This window comes from Lissotriton vulgaris, chromosome 4_1, assembly GCF_964263255.1.
Source record: "Lissotriton vulgaris chromosome 4_1, aLisVul1.2, whole genome shotgun sequence".
Taxonomy (NCBI): Eukaryota; Metazoa; Chordata; class Amphibia; order Caudata; family Salamandridae; genus Lissotriton; species Lissotriton vulgaris.
Genome location: NC_141691.1, coordinates 2,008,767,838 through 2,008,782,943, shown reverse-complemented (window position 1 = coordinate 2,008,782,943; position 15,106 = coordinate 2,008,767,838). Strand labels below are relative to the sequence as shown.

Sequence of the window (15,106 nt, the reverse complement as noted above, 5' to 3'; positions counted from 1 at the left end):
TTTCTCCACCACCCCAGGAAGCGATTACGCACCTCTGCTAGCCGTACCCCTCCTGGTGTACGGCTGGGCGGCTCGTGGTGTTGGCCTCCGGGCTTTTCCTTTTCGTCCGGTCCGCTCTCTTCTCTTCCTCCTGACGGCTCTTCGGTCCCAGCTAGTTCTTGGGATGACGGGTCTCTTCTCGGTTCCCTGTTCTCCGGTCCCTCAGTCTCCGCTACGCTCTCCTCGCTGATCCACCGTACTCCGCTGCTCCACTCCTCCTCGCTGCTTCCCGCCACTCCGCTCTGCTTCTCACTGTCCGCTCCTCCGGTGTAGTAGCACACCTGGGGGTTATGGACACAGCCCTTTATCGGAGTCCGGGGCTCCTCATCCTCCATCAGGCCATCAGTCCAGTTAAAGGGCCCCCACTCATCCTCTTTATCGCAGCTGTAGTTCTCCATTCCGGACCATCCTGTGGGTTGCGGGGGCTGTGGAGATAAGAGGGGGTGGTCACAAATGGTTAGTTCGCGCCCTGCATCGGGGTGAAGCGGAGGGCCCTGGTTACATAGGTGTATACGAAGATGCATCTGTGATGCCTCACAGGTAGAGGTGTGAAGAAGGATGCATCTTTGGCGCTTCACAGGTGGAGAGGTGTATAGAAGTATGCATCTTTGGCGCCTTACAGGTAGAGTGGTGTATACAAGGATGCATCTTTGTGCTTCCCAAGTTGGGAGATGTAAACAAGGATGGATCTATGGTACCTCACAAGTAGAGGTTAATACAAAGATGCATCTGTGATGCCTCACAGGTAGAGGTGTGGAAGAGGATGCATCTATGGTACCTCATAGGTGGAGAGGTGTATAGAAGGATGCATCTATAGTGCCTCACAGGTAGAGGTGTATAGAAGGATGCATCTGTGGTGCCTTGCAGGTAGAGGTGTATAGAAGGATGCATCTTTTGTGCCTCATAGATAGGGAGGTGTAAACAAGGCTGGTATTGGAGCGCTATATATGAACACCATTTACGTTACACAAGAATACATACATTTTTTTTAATTGTTGAGGGCTCAGCAGCTTCTCCAACACGGTTTTGCAAAAAAAATGACAAAAGTAGCACTGACCAAACCAAAAGGCTGGCGACCACCACCAGAACTATTCGCTTTGCCAATGCTTGTTCAGAAACATGAGGCGACAATGCCACAAAAAATATGGTATCACACCATTTTAGTGGCAAATTGTAGGTTCACACAGCAGTAACTCTGTAGAAGAGACAATCATGTCCTCTACTTTTGAAAAGTGCAGCGACCCGCCATGTTCAGATTGTAAAAAAGAATAGTCTGCACTGGAAAAAAGTCAGCTTTTAATACACACATAATTACACTCTACTGAATGCAACACACACTCCACACAATACCACTCAGTGCCACATAATTATATGCTACATAATTACACTGCACTCAATACAACATACACTCCAGACAATACCACTCAGTTCCACATAATTATATGCTACATATTTACACTGTGCTCAACGCAACATACACTCCAAATACCTCTGTGCCACATAATTAGACACTACATAATTACACTGCATTCAATGCTACATACACTCCAAATACCACTTAGTGCCTCATAATTACACGCCACATAATTACACTGCACTCAATGCAACATACACTCCAAATACCACTCAGTGCCACATAATTACACGCCACATAATTACACTCTACTGAATAAAACATACACTCCAGACAATACCACTCAGTTCCACATAATTATATGCTACATATTTACATTGCGCTCAACGCAACATACACTCCAAATACCACTCAGTGCCACATAATTACACGTCACATAATTACACTGCACTCAATGCGACATACACTCCAAATACCACTCAGTGCCACATAATTACACGCCACATATATTTACACTGCACTCAATGCAACTTGCACTCCAAATACCACTCACTGCCACATAATTAATTACCCGCCACATAATTGCAATGCGCTCAACGCAACATACACTCCAAATACCACGCAGTGCCTCATAAGTATATGCTACATATTTACACTGCGCTCAACGAAATATACACTCCAAATTCCACTCTGTCACACATAATGACACGCCACATAATTACACTGCACTCAATGCAACATACACTCCAAATACCACTCCGTGCCACATAGTTACACACCACATAATTACACTCTATCTATCTTATCACCACAGAATCACTCAGCACCACCACAGCATCACTCAGGGGCACCACAACATCACTATGCGTTACCACAGCATCACTGAACGCCACAGCATCACTCAGCGCCACCACAGCATCAATCTGTGCAACCATCCAACAACAACTGGTTCAAATATGCTCTCTCAATGTTTCAAGCTTTATTACAAATGTCACAGAAAGATGTTAATATTTCACTTCTGTTCTTGGATTTTCGTCACAATAAAATACACTGAACATAATCTTCACAAAAGTTATTTACAAAAGTTTAAGCTATTGCCATTATAAATTACAATAACTTTTATTTAAGTATTAATTATTTTAAAAAATGAAAAGCAATTGTTATTTGTAATATCAATACATCTAAGTCACGTAAATACAACACATATTGCATTACAAAATCTATAGGTGTCACATTTGCGAAAGTTAAAAGTATTGGCATTGTAAATGACAAATCTATTATTTTCGCTGTTTTCAAAACCAACACACAAATAAAAAAATTGTCATTTACAATACCAATAGCTCAAACTTTCCTAATGCGAGACCTATTGCATTGCAAATGCTTGTTTCACTTGGCGTTTATTTTAAATTGGAATATATCAATGTACTAAAAGCATGAATGGGGTAATTGTGCTCATTCCAACTCCTCGTGAGTAAAGATGCATACCGGGTGGTGGTTTATTGATAAGGGCTCCTGTTCGGTCACTAAGATCGGCGGTCCACAAACACTGGAATGCATATATTGCTGGTAAGGTAGCTCCTTGGGCTGCGCGCCTGCTGTGGTGACATTTTACTTCACTACATAGCAGTGTTTCGAGCATAAGAATTTGTAGTAGTAAATTCCGCAACAAATATGCAGAGTAAACCACTACAGAATTACTACTTGTTAATAACTCCTTGAGTTTTCTGTCTAGCTGCTGACGAGGCTGTTGTAAATCACTGGCTAGTGTCCCCAAATAAGCATGCCTAATCGGTGATAATAGCTCAGTGGGCTGCGCGGTTTCCACAACCTTAAGGAAACAAAATTTTTGATAGTTCACTGGATTGAGGGTCTGCTGTTGGGGCTTGTGAGGATCACTAACCATTGGTGACAGAAGGACGAGATTTCCACATTGCTGACTATATAGCTTGGTGGGTTGCCTGCCTCCTGCAGACACAATTTCCCATCACAGTACAGTGGTAGTCACACTCACAGTATAAATAATAGCTGATGCGATAGCTCAGAGGGTTGAGCTCATGCGCAGGAAACATTTGGGAAGCCTGTTCTCCCGGTGTCCAGTTTGATGCTCTCCCTGGTAGTTTGAGTCGTCACAGACACGCATCTGGCCCCGACGCACGGATGGAAACATGTTTACGCACTAAGATTTCCTGCAAAGGTGGTTTTGCTCATTTTTGATGAACAGGTTTAGACAGGGCTTCTTTAAGTGGGATGAAAAAACTGCGGGGGTCTCTCCTAGACCGTGGCCGATGTAATTAAGGGTATGGCTTAAAACACTTAAGGTAAAAATCTGTATTTAGCATAGTGTGCGGCCCACTGGTATATTTATATTTCTGTCCATTCATTCATATATATAACACAGCAAACAACATTACATTCACAGCAAACCAGGACTATTGGCGTTGTCAATGGTTGTAAATTGTATTATGCAATAACTATGGCTTCTTTGTACATAATATTGAAAATGCTTCCGTTCTTGTGCAACTTGTTTGCTCCAAGTTTGCGTATATAAAACTGAAAAATAAATCTCTTTGATGTTACATCAAAATCAATGGCAGATGGCACTACTTTTGCAGAGCTAAGCTTCCCCCCCCCCCTTGAAGGTAAAAAGGGAGAGCCCGATAGGGACCGATACGGACCAATCTCGGCACCTGCTTTTAAGAACTGGCGGTGCTGAACACTGGCAGCACCCTGCCCACTTAAAGCCCTGGTTTTAGAGATAAATACGCAGATTTCAGGTCACAAAAGCTGATTTGTCACTCTCGGGACGGCGTGGGGTGAGAACCGTCTCTTCTCCGCACTTTACGATGTCCCACGAAAGCTACCAGATCTCTCTGCTTTCATTTCTTGAACATCATGTCTAAAAATATATTGATTTGTTCTCAAAGTGGAGGTTTGTGAATAAGAAGCGGTCTCGAGCAATCCAGTGAGACAAAACAGACAATAGGCCAATGCGCCAACTGTAGAAATCAGTATGCAATCTGCAACATAACTGACCCAGCTCAGCTTTTCATCCACTCGAGGTTGATAAAATGCGCACCATTGATTTGGTTCGTTGCAAGCTTCCTTTAAAGCCACGGGTTTTGTACATGGTCCACGTACCAGAAGATTCCTGAACTCTTGGCCACAGAGTGTGTCTTCTGCTCCCGAACAGGTCCGTCTTCTCATCCATTAATTCCTCCTTGTGGTCCCAAAAGCCGGAACTGTGACTTATGAAGTCAAATGTATTGGCATTTATATAGCGCACTACTTACCCGTAGGGTCCCAAGGCGCTTCGACCGCTGCGAAACCCTTCCTGGCTTCCCTGAGAGATGGTCCCTTAATGGGTATCTCCAGGGTGAGACCAGGCATCCCCGGCGGTCTGGTGGGGCCGTTAGTGAAGATGAGGCAAGCTAATGCCCAGAGTTGCCGAGTGTGATCGCGGATCAGAGTGGGCACCGAGGCGAGAGAATTTTCGAGTCCGCTGACCCTGGTCCAGAAACCTGCCACGCCGGGAATCGAACCCTGGTCCCGGGCCGTCCTCTGCTCTCGGGTCTGCCGCCTCTAACCAGTGAGCCACACTACTTCACGTCCCGCCCCTTTCCACAGATTCCTCTAAACTACGGAGCGGGCTGTGACGCTGCCCCAAACCGAGACGTTTTCAGATCAGCGAAAACTCAGCGTTTTAACAAACATTTCTTTTGTTTTATTCGAGTCGTAGAGCCAGTTGTCTTCGGCTATGTTCTGTTTTCTGTGCTGATATATTTTATAGCACCAAGTTTGGTGCTTTATAACATAATAACCAAATATAACTGATTCTGGCGTCAGTGACCTTGACACGACATTGACTCAGCATCAGGCTCCCGCAGGCATCCTTTGACACATACCCTGCTGGAAGCTAAGAGAAAGGACGGCTTCTATTAGCACTGCTCTGGATTCCATTCCTTCGTTTTTTTGCTTATCACGACAGGCAGCTACCAAACATAGGCTATACTGTCATGGCGCCTTGCGAAAAGGAAAAGTCCAACCCAGACTCCCAATAACGTAACTACTACAGGCTACTTTCATCCAGGCTTTACCTGTGTAGTCTGGGCACACCTGCCACTTATGGCTACTAACTGAGACGAGCAAAGAATGGTGTATAAAATACTTGATTTAAACTCCGCCACCGGTAAGTACACAGAGCTACATTCTAGTCCATTTTTTTGTCCACTTTTCCACTACAGGAATGGGCGAACAATTTGCAAAGTAATACTCGCCGGGCCCCGCCCCACAAGGGACAAGCCCTCCCGAAGGGCTGGGCTTTTCTCCCACGACACAACCGCAGCCACGTTTGGTGCAAGAAATAAAACAAGACAAGCCAAGCGCCTAGCCCAAGAGACTGTTCGGCTCAGTGTGCGCTGCATGCAAGGCACACAGTGTGTGGTATCTGAACCCTCAGATGCACAGTGATCTTCACGCTGAGCAAATGCATCTGTTTAGTTGTTTTATCGCATCTGGGTAACTTCAGTTATAAACTATCCAGCGAAGACGATTCAATCCGAATTGTCTCGGTGTCCAGTCGCAGAGACCAGAGTCTGTTCCCCGCCAGGGGTAACCTTCCAGCAGTTTTTCCGATGCCTGCAAAAAATCTCAAAGAACAAAATCCCAAATGCAGTGAAATGGATAAAAAAAAAGAAGCTTGTGAATGGTGCTGCCTGCCATATGCTTTGAATTAATTGAAAGCATATGTCAGGAAATGCGCGTAATAGACATCAATAGACATCAATAGGCCAGGGGGGGGAGCTATGCGCCCGCCTCTGGCCTATTGGTGTCTACCTTACAGAACAGCAAGCAGTGAAAGGCCAATAGCAGGTCACAAAAAGAAAATCACACGCACGAGCGTGTGGAATTTGCAGGTCTATTTTTAAACCCCTTCAAGAGGGCTCTCTTGCGAGCCCTAAAAAGTAGTGCTTCAAAGTGATCAGTGGAAGGGCACAAGTAATACGTGCATGCTCCAGGGGAGGGACAAAACCAAGAAGACTTAGTGAAGCCCATACAAGCTTACAAATTAAAAGCATGTAAATGAGTGACAAATCTATCCAAAGGTACGAAATAGATGGACTCCAAAGCCACTGTAAGCTCACTGTAGGTCTTTAAACCAGCAGTCCGCTTGCGCTGTGTGCGAGGGAAGACCTAAACATTTTACGAATATTAAAATTCCTTAAGGACGCCAGTCTGTTCCAACTACAGCACTACTAAAACAGTGGTGTCAGTCAAAGAGGCATTTCTTTTAGGTTATAAAAGCCCCCTGGATAGAAGTGGCGGTTCCCGGGAGACTCTGTAGAAGTGGCGGCTCCCGGGAGACTCTGTAGAAGTGGCGGCTCCCGGGAGACTCTGTAGAAGTGGCGGCTCCCGGGAGACTCTGTAGAAGTGGTGGCTCCCGGGAGACTCTGTAGAAGTGGGGGCTCCCGGGAGACTCTGTAGAAGTGGGGGCTCCCGGGAGACTCTGTAGAAGTGGGGGCTCCCGGGAGACTCTGTAGAAGTGGGGGCTCCCGGGAGACTCTGTAGAAGGGGAGCCTCCCGGGAAACTCTGTAGAAGGGGAGCCTCCCGGTAATAGAATTGGAGCCACCCGGGAGAATCTGTAGAAGTGGAGCCTCCTGGGAGACTGTGGTAGTGGAGCCTCCTGGTAATAGAAGGGGAGCCTCTGTAGAAGAGGAGCCTCCCGGCAATAGAAGGGGAGCCTCTGTAGAAGGGGAGCCTCTGTAGAAGGGGAGCCTCTGTAGAAGGGGAGCCTCTGTAGAAGGGGAGCCTCTGTAGAAGGGGAGCCTCTGTAGAAGGGGAGCCTCTGTAGAAGGGGAGCCTCTGTAGAAGGGGAGCCTCTGTAGACGGGGAGCCTCTGTAGAAAGGGAGCCTCTGTAGAAGGGGAGCCTCTGTAGAAGGGGAGCCTCCCAGTAATTGAAGGGGAGCCTCCCGGGAGACTCTGTAAAAGGGGAGCCTCCTGGGAGACTCTGTAAAAGGGGAGCCTCTGTAGAAGGGGAGCCTCCCGGGAGACTCTGTAGAGTCCAAAGTCATATTTGTACTGCTTTTGGGGCATACATAACTGTCATATTTCTCTGAGCCAGACATGACCATGACCAGACCCTGCAGAATGCACCCACTTGGAGACCCGGGGTGAAGGAGAGTGCTCCCAATGGTTGGGGGACACCACCAGGAGCAAGAAGACACGAAAATGGGGCAGATCGGACCATTGGGGGCAGAGATATGGCCCCCGGAAGGTAGGCAACCTTTGACCCCTAAGAAGACAGACGAAGAAGCGCGTGGGGCTCTGCCGCCGGTCTCAGAGATGCCCCCGGGGTGGGTCAGGTCCCGGGGGCTGCCCCAGGAAGAAGCAAAGTCAGGGTGCGCCGTCGCGCACCCCGTGAAAATATGCTGAGGGACGTGGAAGCAGGGGAGCGCCGTTGCGCCCCTTGCGAAAATGTGCCCAAGCGGCCCGGGACCCCATCTACGGGCCCGAAGCAAAGCAGGGGAGTGTCTTCGCACTCCCCATGAAGCTTCACTCCTACGGGGTGCCAGGAGCCCACCCTGGCGAAGAAGGAACAAGGCGGGGAGCGCCGCCGCCCTCCCCGCGAATAGGAGGAGGGGCCTGGGACCCCAACTCCGGGCCACAAAGAGAACGCAGAAGTCGGGGGTGGGGGCGACATCGCGTCCCCTGTGAAGTTGGCCTAGGGTCCCGTGACCCCATCTGCAGGCCCTGAGGTGTGGCCGGAGTAGGGAGGAGTGCCTTTGCACTCCCCCGAGGCCGGCGCAAGCTTCCGCGTCTGCCCACTGTGGCGGGCAGACCACAACTGCAGGGCCGGCTCCCGCGGCAGCACGCGAGGGTGCTGGCCAGGCAGGGAGCCAGTGGGGTAAAGCCGAGGGTGAGAACGTTGTATGATCCAGGTACCTTGCTGCATTCCTGATGCGTTCCATATCACTGGGAGTGTCCTCTTTCTTCTTGGTGCGATCCAACATTCTCCTACTGCTCATTCGTATTTTTGTGCTCCCCAGTTTGCTCAGCACAGCTCTGGCAAAGGCTAGTTCCAGACTCTATAGCCTTTTTGCTTCTTATCCTGTAAGTGGCACCTTCACCTGGCCCGGACTATTGCCACATACAGGTGTCTACTGTTGGCATTTGCGACGGAGTGCCTTGGGAGCGTATTCTACACCTGACCTTGTTAATAGATCGATCCTGATGCCTATTCATGACATTGATTCTTCCTACTGGGGGTGGGCGGACACTGCAGTGTTTTACTCTGTGGAATTCTGCGGAGTTACTTAAAAACTTCAGTGAGCTGCGGAATTTTGCCATGTCGTGCTGATTTTTAGCACCGGGAGCTTGTTCTGTGCTAGAAAATCAATGCAAACAGCACCATGCGCCATGCCAGAGTGCAATACTTTTTTCTGCTGCTGGAGTAGATTTAGCTGCAGTATTCTCAACACAAACTGTAGCAACCTGCAGCGACCACCAGTGTTGAGAAATTGCGCCGGGACTCATCCTAGCGCTCAATTTTTCTTGTTTGCCATCTTAATGTTGATCACCCGCATACATGACGGGGTCACACGGCGGGTCGCTGAATTTTCCCAGAACTTCGCGCTCCAGGCAGAGCGCAAAGTGGGCAAAACTCTCAAACTCAGCCGGCGCAGTGAAGTTTACCAGCCACCCATACTTCCTACACTGGGGGTAGACCCTGCCTCTGGCTAGAGCCAGATACCGGACCTGACAATGCAATGGCGTCAATCTTTCTTATCCTGGCACTAGAACCCACATCTGCCCGTGACAGTAGACTGATCCTGAAGCCTACTCATTGCAGTAATGCTTCTTGCCCTGTGAGTAGAGCCAGGTCCTGGCCACGCTCCTGCCAGGTCTGGGAGGCTGCCTATGGCTTTGATCGTTCTTATGCTGAGAATGGATTCCACTCCTGCCAGATACGAAAGCCATGAACCTGATGCTTCATATCCTGGGAGTAGGGTCCACACCCAGCACTGGCTCCAGTCAGTTCAGTACCTGCTCATAGCATTGTTACCTCATATCGTGGGAGAAGAACCTCCACCCAGCCCTGACTGCAGTCAGATAGGTGCCTGCCCATAGCATTGATAATGCTTATCCTGTGTTTGGAGCCCAGGCCTGGCACTTACCCATGGCATAGATGGTCCTTATGCTGGGAGTGGAGCCCACACCTAATCCTGGTTATAGCTGGATCCCGGACCGTGACAGTCATTTTTATTTTTCAAGATCTGACCTGCACCCGAGATTGGTGTACAAGGCCCTCATGAAGTGAGATGTGTTCAGAGCAGAGACTCTTCCATGGTGGGGTCGGATGTAGAAGTGGAAGACAGATGAGTGCAGAGGCTCAGCAAGAGCAGCACCCCCTAATCCGCCTTCATGCTGCTCCGTGTCTGGCATTGGACCAAGCGTCTGCTGCACATTCATTGATATGTAACAAAAAGGAGTTTGGCCCATGCGGACAGAAGTGGGGTAAGGGCCCAATACACTTTGCAACAAAGAAGGTAACCCACACTTCTAATTGTATTGCACCATTCTGTTTTGGGTGAACAGATAAACAAAACTTAATATGTTTATCAAGGCGATTATTTGCGCCGTTTTTATTTTTCAAATTTTGTAGAAAAAATGTTTGTGTGTACAGAGAAATCACACTGCCATTTACGTAGTAACCAACCAAGTTTAGCTACACAAATCATAAATTTACAAACATAAACAATATGAAAACAGTGCGGAAAAAGTTTTTTGTATACAACAAAGTGAACATATATCATGAACGTGGGGAGGGAAAGATGTCAAATTGTTTTTTCAAAAACATCAACAAACGCAATTAACCCCTTAAGTGCTGCTGACGGCCAATGGTCGTCAGCAGCGCTACCTCCCCAGTGCTGCGCACGACCATTGAACGTCCATTCAGCACTAGTTCTAATGGACAGCGCAGCACTGGGGAGGAATGTGTAATAGCAGCTATGAGGTTAAGCAAACATTTTTCAAACCATAAAGCAATTATTGCCCAAGGAGCAGCCTTTCAATGAATCTGCATGAAAACAAAATAACCTCTCGGAAACAATGTTTGTAAAGTTATAGATTCCCAAGTATTTTAACGTATTTCCAAACTTAGGACGTAATCCTGTTCGCCTACGCGTTTCGAGTTTGCAGGGTATCTTCACAAACTCTCTTCAGGGCCAAATGAATTCTTTCCCCTGTTTCTCAACCTATTAGTGAAAACACAAATAATTGCGGACACTCATTATAAGTTGCTCTCCTCAGCCCACTCATACCTTCTCATATGTACAACTTAAAATTAGGGAAACGTACCTCAGGGGACTTGAGGTAAGCTCGGTTTGTCCAGAGTATAAAAACAGGATTTTTCGAGTCTGTGCGTTTTCTAAAAAGACACAAGTGGTTGTGTCAGAAACTGTGCTATTTGAGAGTATTAGCCAGCTCATTATGACAGTAGAAGTAACCAAACAATTCCTACCTGGATACGTGACTCAGGAGGAATCAAGTGGATTCTTCAATTCTGTGGTCAGTGTTTGGCGTTAATTCGCTTATCAAACTTTTTTGTTGAGGGAGGGTCCTGCGGCGGACCGGTTCCCCTTTACTGATCCTTATCTTTATCTGCAAGTGAGAAAAGAAGGACCGAGCGCCCTTGTTTAGAAACTCACTCGTTTGGTAGTCTATGGGTTGCGCGGCTCGTCTTGTGACAGCACGTACCTGCTAGTGTGTCAGCATGTTCCACTTCCTCATTCCATCAGTTAGAGTGAACGGCATACAGCTCCAACAGTCTCTCTAAGAGGCTCGCTGTTATGTAGCCAATCACGGGAGGACAATTTTGAAAGCCATTTGTGGTGCATTATGGGACCTGTAGTTGAATTACCTCTGAGTGAACTTCAAAGTCTAGAAATTTCACTCATTGAGTTAAGGCCTGTGTTGATGGTGTCAAAGCGGAGTATCAGGTACGCCTCTTTGCGCAAAAGTGCCTGCTCTATATTGGGCGATCTATGTTGTGGATCTAATCCAGACAAGACCGTCCATTTGAAGTCCGTTTCTTTGTGGCTGGCAGCTAGAAAGTGCTCCACCATTGGGGCGTTCTGCACTTTTTTCTTTAGTCTCGAGCGGTGTTGCGTTATTCTGACATTTACTTGTTGACAAGTTTTACCTATGTACAATTTGTTGCACGCACACAAGATCCCGTAGATTACGTTTTTACTCTTACAGTTTGTATGTAAACTGTGTCTCCATTTGATGCCATTGTGGCAGAATTCATCTCCTTCTACAACATTATGGCAGGCCACACAAGTACCACATTTATGATGGCCTGTCACAGGTTTCAGATTCCATTTGGATATGAGGTCACTCTTTGGTTTGTGTAGAGAGCTATCAGCTCTGATGATTTGTTGTCCGACGCTTGGATTTTTCCTCATTGCAAAAATAGGTTTTTGCAAAGGGAATTCCATCCCCTCCAGTAAATGCCAATTGCGTAAGATGATTTGGCGAAACTTGTTCGTGTGCGCCCCATAGGTAGTCACACAGACCAGTTTCTCCAATTCCTTTTTCTCCTTAATTTTTAGTAACTCTTCTCTGGGAGTGTATCGTGCTCTTTTCTTAGAATGTTTTAGGAGTTTGTGGGGATATCCCCTTTTGGTTAGTTCTTGGCAGAAGTTGTCCGCATGGGTATCAAACTCCTCAAGTTCAGAGCAATTGCGCCTGATTCGCAATAGTTGGCCATAAGGGAGGTTCTGTTTTAAACACTGTGGATGGGCACTCTTGTAGTGTAAAATGGTGTTTTTGTCTGTTGCCTTTTTGAACAGAGTAGTGGTTAACCTATTTCCCTGAATGCAGACGGCCACATCAAGAAACGTCATTTTTTGATTACTGTAGTTGATAGAAAATTTAATGTCGGGGTGTCTCGAGTTTAGCCATTCATGGAAGGCTATGAGCTCCGTCTGGCTCCCCTGCCACAGGAGCCAGACATCGTCAATATACCTCAACCATTGTCAGATGTTTGTGCTGTAGGGGTTGTCTTTATGAATGAACTTTTCCTCATATTGGGACATGTACAACACAGCCATTTCTGGTGCGTATGGACATCCCATGGCTGTACCTTTGATTTGGATGAAGAATTCATTCTCAAATTTAAAATAGTTGTTTTTCAGAGTGATGTGGGCCAGAGCTAAGACAAAGGCAGTTGGGACTCTATGTGGTCTTACGCGTTGTTCTAAATACAATTCCATCACCTCAAGAGCCTCATCTTGGGGAATTTGAGTATATAATGAAGTGACGTCTAACGTCACCATCAGTTGCGTGTCAGAGTCGAAGGTCATGTCCTGGATTTTATTAATGAAGTCAATAGTGTCTCTCATACGATTTGACTTCAGGCAAGAAAGGCTTCAAGAAGAAATCTATATACTTTGACGCAGGCTCCAGGGCTGAGTCACAGCCGGAGACGATTGGTCTCCCCGGTGGTGTTGTGCTGTTTTTGTGAACCTTCGGTAAGAAGTAAAGGACTGGTGTCCTGGGAGACTTTTTGTTTAAGAATTCGTACTCCTTTGGACCAAGGAATCCATTCTCTAGTGCCTCGGTGGTGATTCGGGCAATTTTTTCTTGAATTTCTATTACTGGGTCATCTTTGACCGCTCGGTACCACTCTTGATTATCCACGTGGGTCCTTCCTTCTGAGAGATACATGGGGCGAGGCCAAACCACCACTGCACCGCCCTTATCAGCCTGTTTAATTATGATTGATGGATCTGATTTCAAATCTTTTATAGCCTTGAGCTGACCCTTACTTCTGTCCGCATGGGCTAAACTCCTTTTTGTTACATAGTTTAGGGCGGGTTGTCACCCGAGCGAGTAAGGACTGAGACAATCCGTGTCTCTTGAACATTGTTGAATAGATTAATTCCTTTACAAGGACACCTTCCTTGTCAAAATATGTCAGAGAATGAAACATTGTCATTTTCAGAAAGCCACATAAAAAATTTAATTGCCTCCAAACCCTTCTCAGGTCTTTCTCTGAGTACTTCTGCGAAACATCAGAATGAAGCAGAGAAACTAACTCGTCTCCAGAAGAAACATATAAGGACAGAATTACACGGATATTTCCTTCTACAACATTTGCAGGCCGGCACAATACCTTGGGGCCTACAAGTGAAAAACATACCAGTGATCTTTGTAGAAGACACTGAGTATAAAAAAGGTTTTAGCTATATTAACACCAAGTGTAGCAGGGACCTCATGGTCCATACAATAGAGACCGCCCAACGTTTATGCAGTGAGGAAGAGAAAGAAATCGAGGAACTTATAAAAGCAATCGCTGACAATAAAACTGAACTAGAGGCCAAAAATTTGTTGGAAAAAATTGAAAAAGAAATCCAAACTTTTAAAGATACTACCATTACCACCAAAACTGCTCAATTTGAAAAAGACTCTAAGTCGTTCAAAATAGAACAAGTTTACCCATTCCTGAAAGAGGATTATTACACTACTATTGACTCTAAACGAGCCTTAAACTCATACCAGGGAAGGTCGAGGTCAAGATTCACCACTTTCTCTTCGACCTCGTCGTCAGGGTCTTCTAGTGATTCTAACCAAGGTCCACAAAACAAAAAGGGCTCAAATCAACCTTTTTTAGCAAGGGGCGGACAGCAAAACGTCCGCTTCAAAGAACCATGGGAAATGCGAACAAGGAACAGGTATTACAAGAGTTAGACACATCCACAATAATCAACCTCTCAGACAGAACCCTCACTGCAGACAAGAGTACCATCCTAAACTTGGGTTTAAAATTTGTACCTAACCGACAAACTGATTTTACCAAACTCAAACTTGAGGCGCTGGATTTTTGTCGTAAGATTAGACTAAAAACCTATTTCGCTAATGCAGAGGCCACCACAAGTAGCGAAACCACAGGTCTCAGAGTTAAATCGAAATTCCTGCCCACTACAAATATACCTAAACAGGTGTATGCTTTTGAACAGGCTGTCTTGTCATCTTTAACGAAATTGGAGAAGAGCAAAACATACATTCATCACAATATCAGTAAGGGTCAGCTCAAGGCTATAAAAGATTTGAAATCAGATCCATCAATCATAATTAAACAGGCTGATAAGGGCGGTGCAGTGGTGGTTTGGCCTCGCCCCATGTATCTCTCAGAAGGAAGGACCCACGTGGATAATCAAGAGTGGTACCGAGCGGTCAAAGATGACCCAGTAATAGAAATTCAAGAAAAAATTGCCCGAATCACCACCGAGGCACTAGAGAATGGATTCCTTGGTCCAAAGGAGTACGAATTCTTAAACAAAAAGTCTCCCAGGACACCAGTCCTTTACTTCTTACCGAAGGTTCACAAAAACAGCACAACACCACCGGGGAGACCAATCGTCTCCGGCTGTGACTCAGCCCTGGAGCCTGCGTCAAAGTATATAGATTTCTTCTTGAAGCCTTTCTTGCCTGAAGTCAAATCGTATTTGAGAGACACTATTGACTTCATTAATAAAATCCAGGACATGACCTTCGACTCTGACACGCAACTGATGGTGACGTTAGACGTCACTTCATTATATACTCAAATTCCCCAAGATGAGGCTCTTGAGGTGATGGAATTGTATTTAGAACAACGCGTAAGACCACATAGAGTCCCAACTGCCTTTGTCTTAGCTCTGGCCCACAT

The 15,106-nt window shown here is 46.4% G+C and overlaps 1 protein-coding gene across 24 annotated transcripts in view; it reads left to right on the top strand.

The window, feature by feature from the left end:
• Nucleotides 1-15,106, top strand: part of SCRIB (scribble planar cell polarity protein) — a 668,035-nt gene that overhangs the window by 100,541 nt on the left and 552,388 nt on the right. The window lies entirely within an intron of this gene.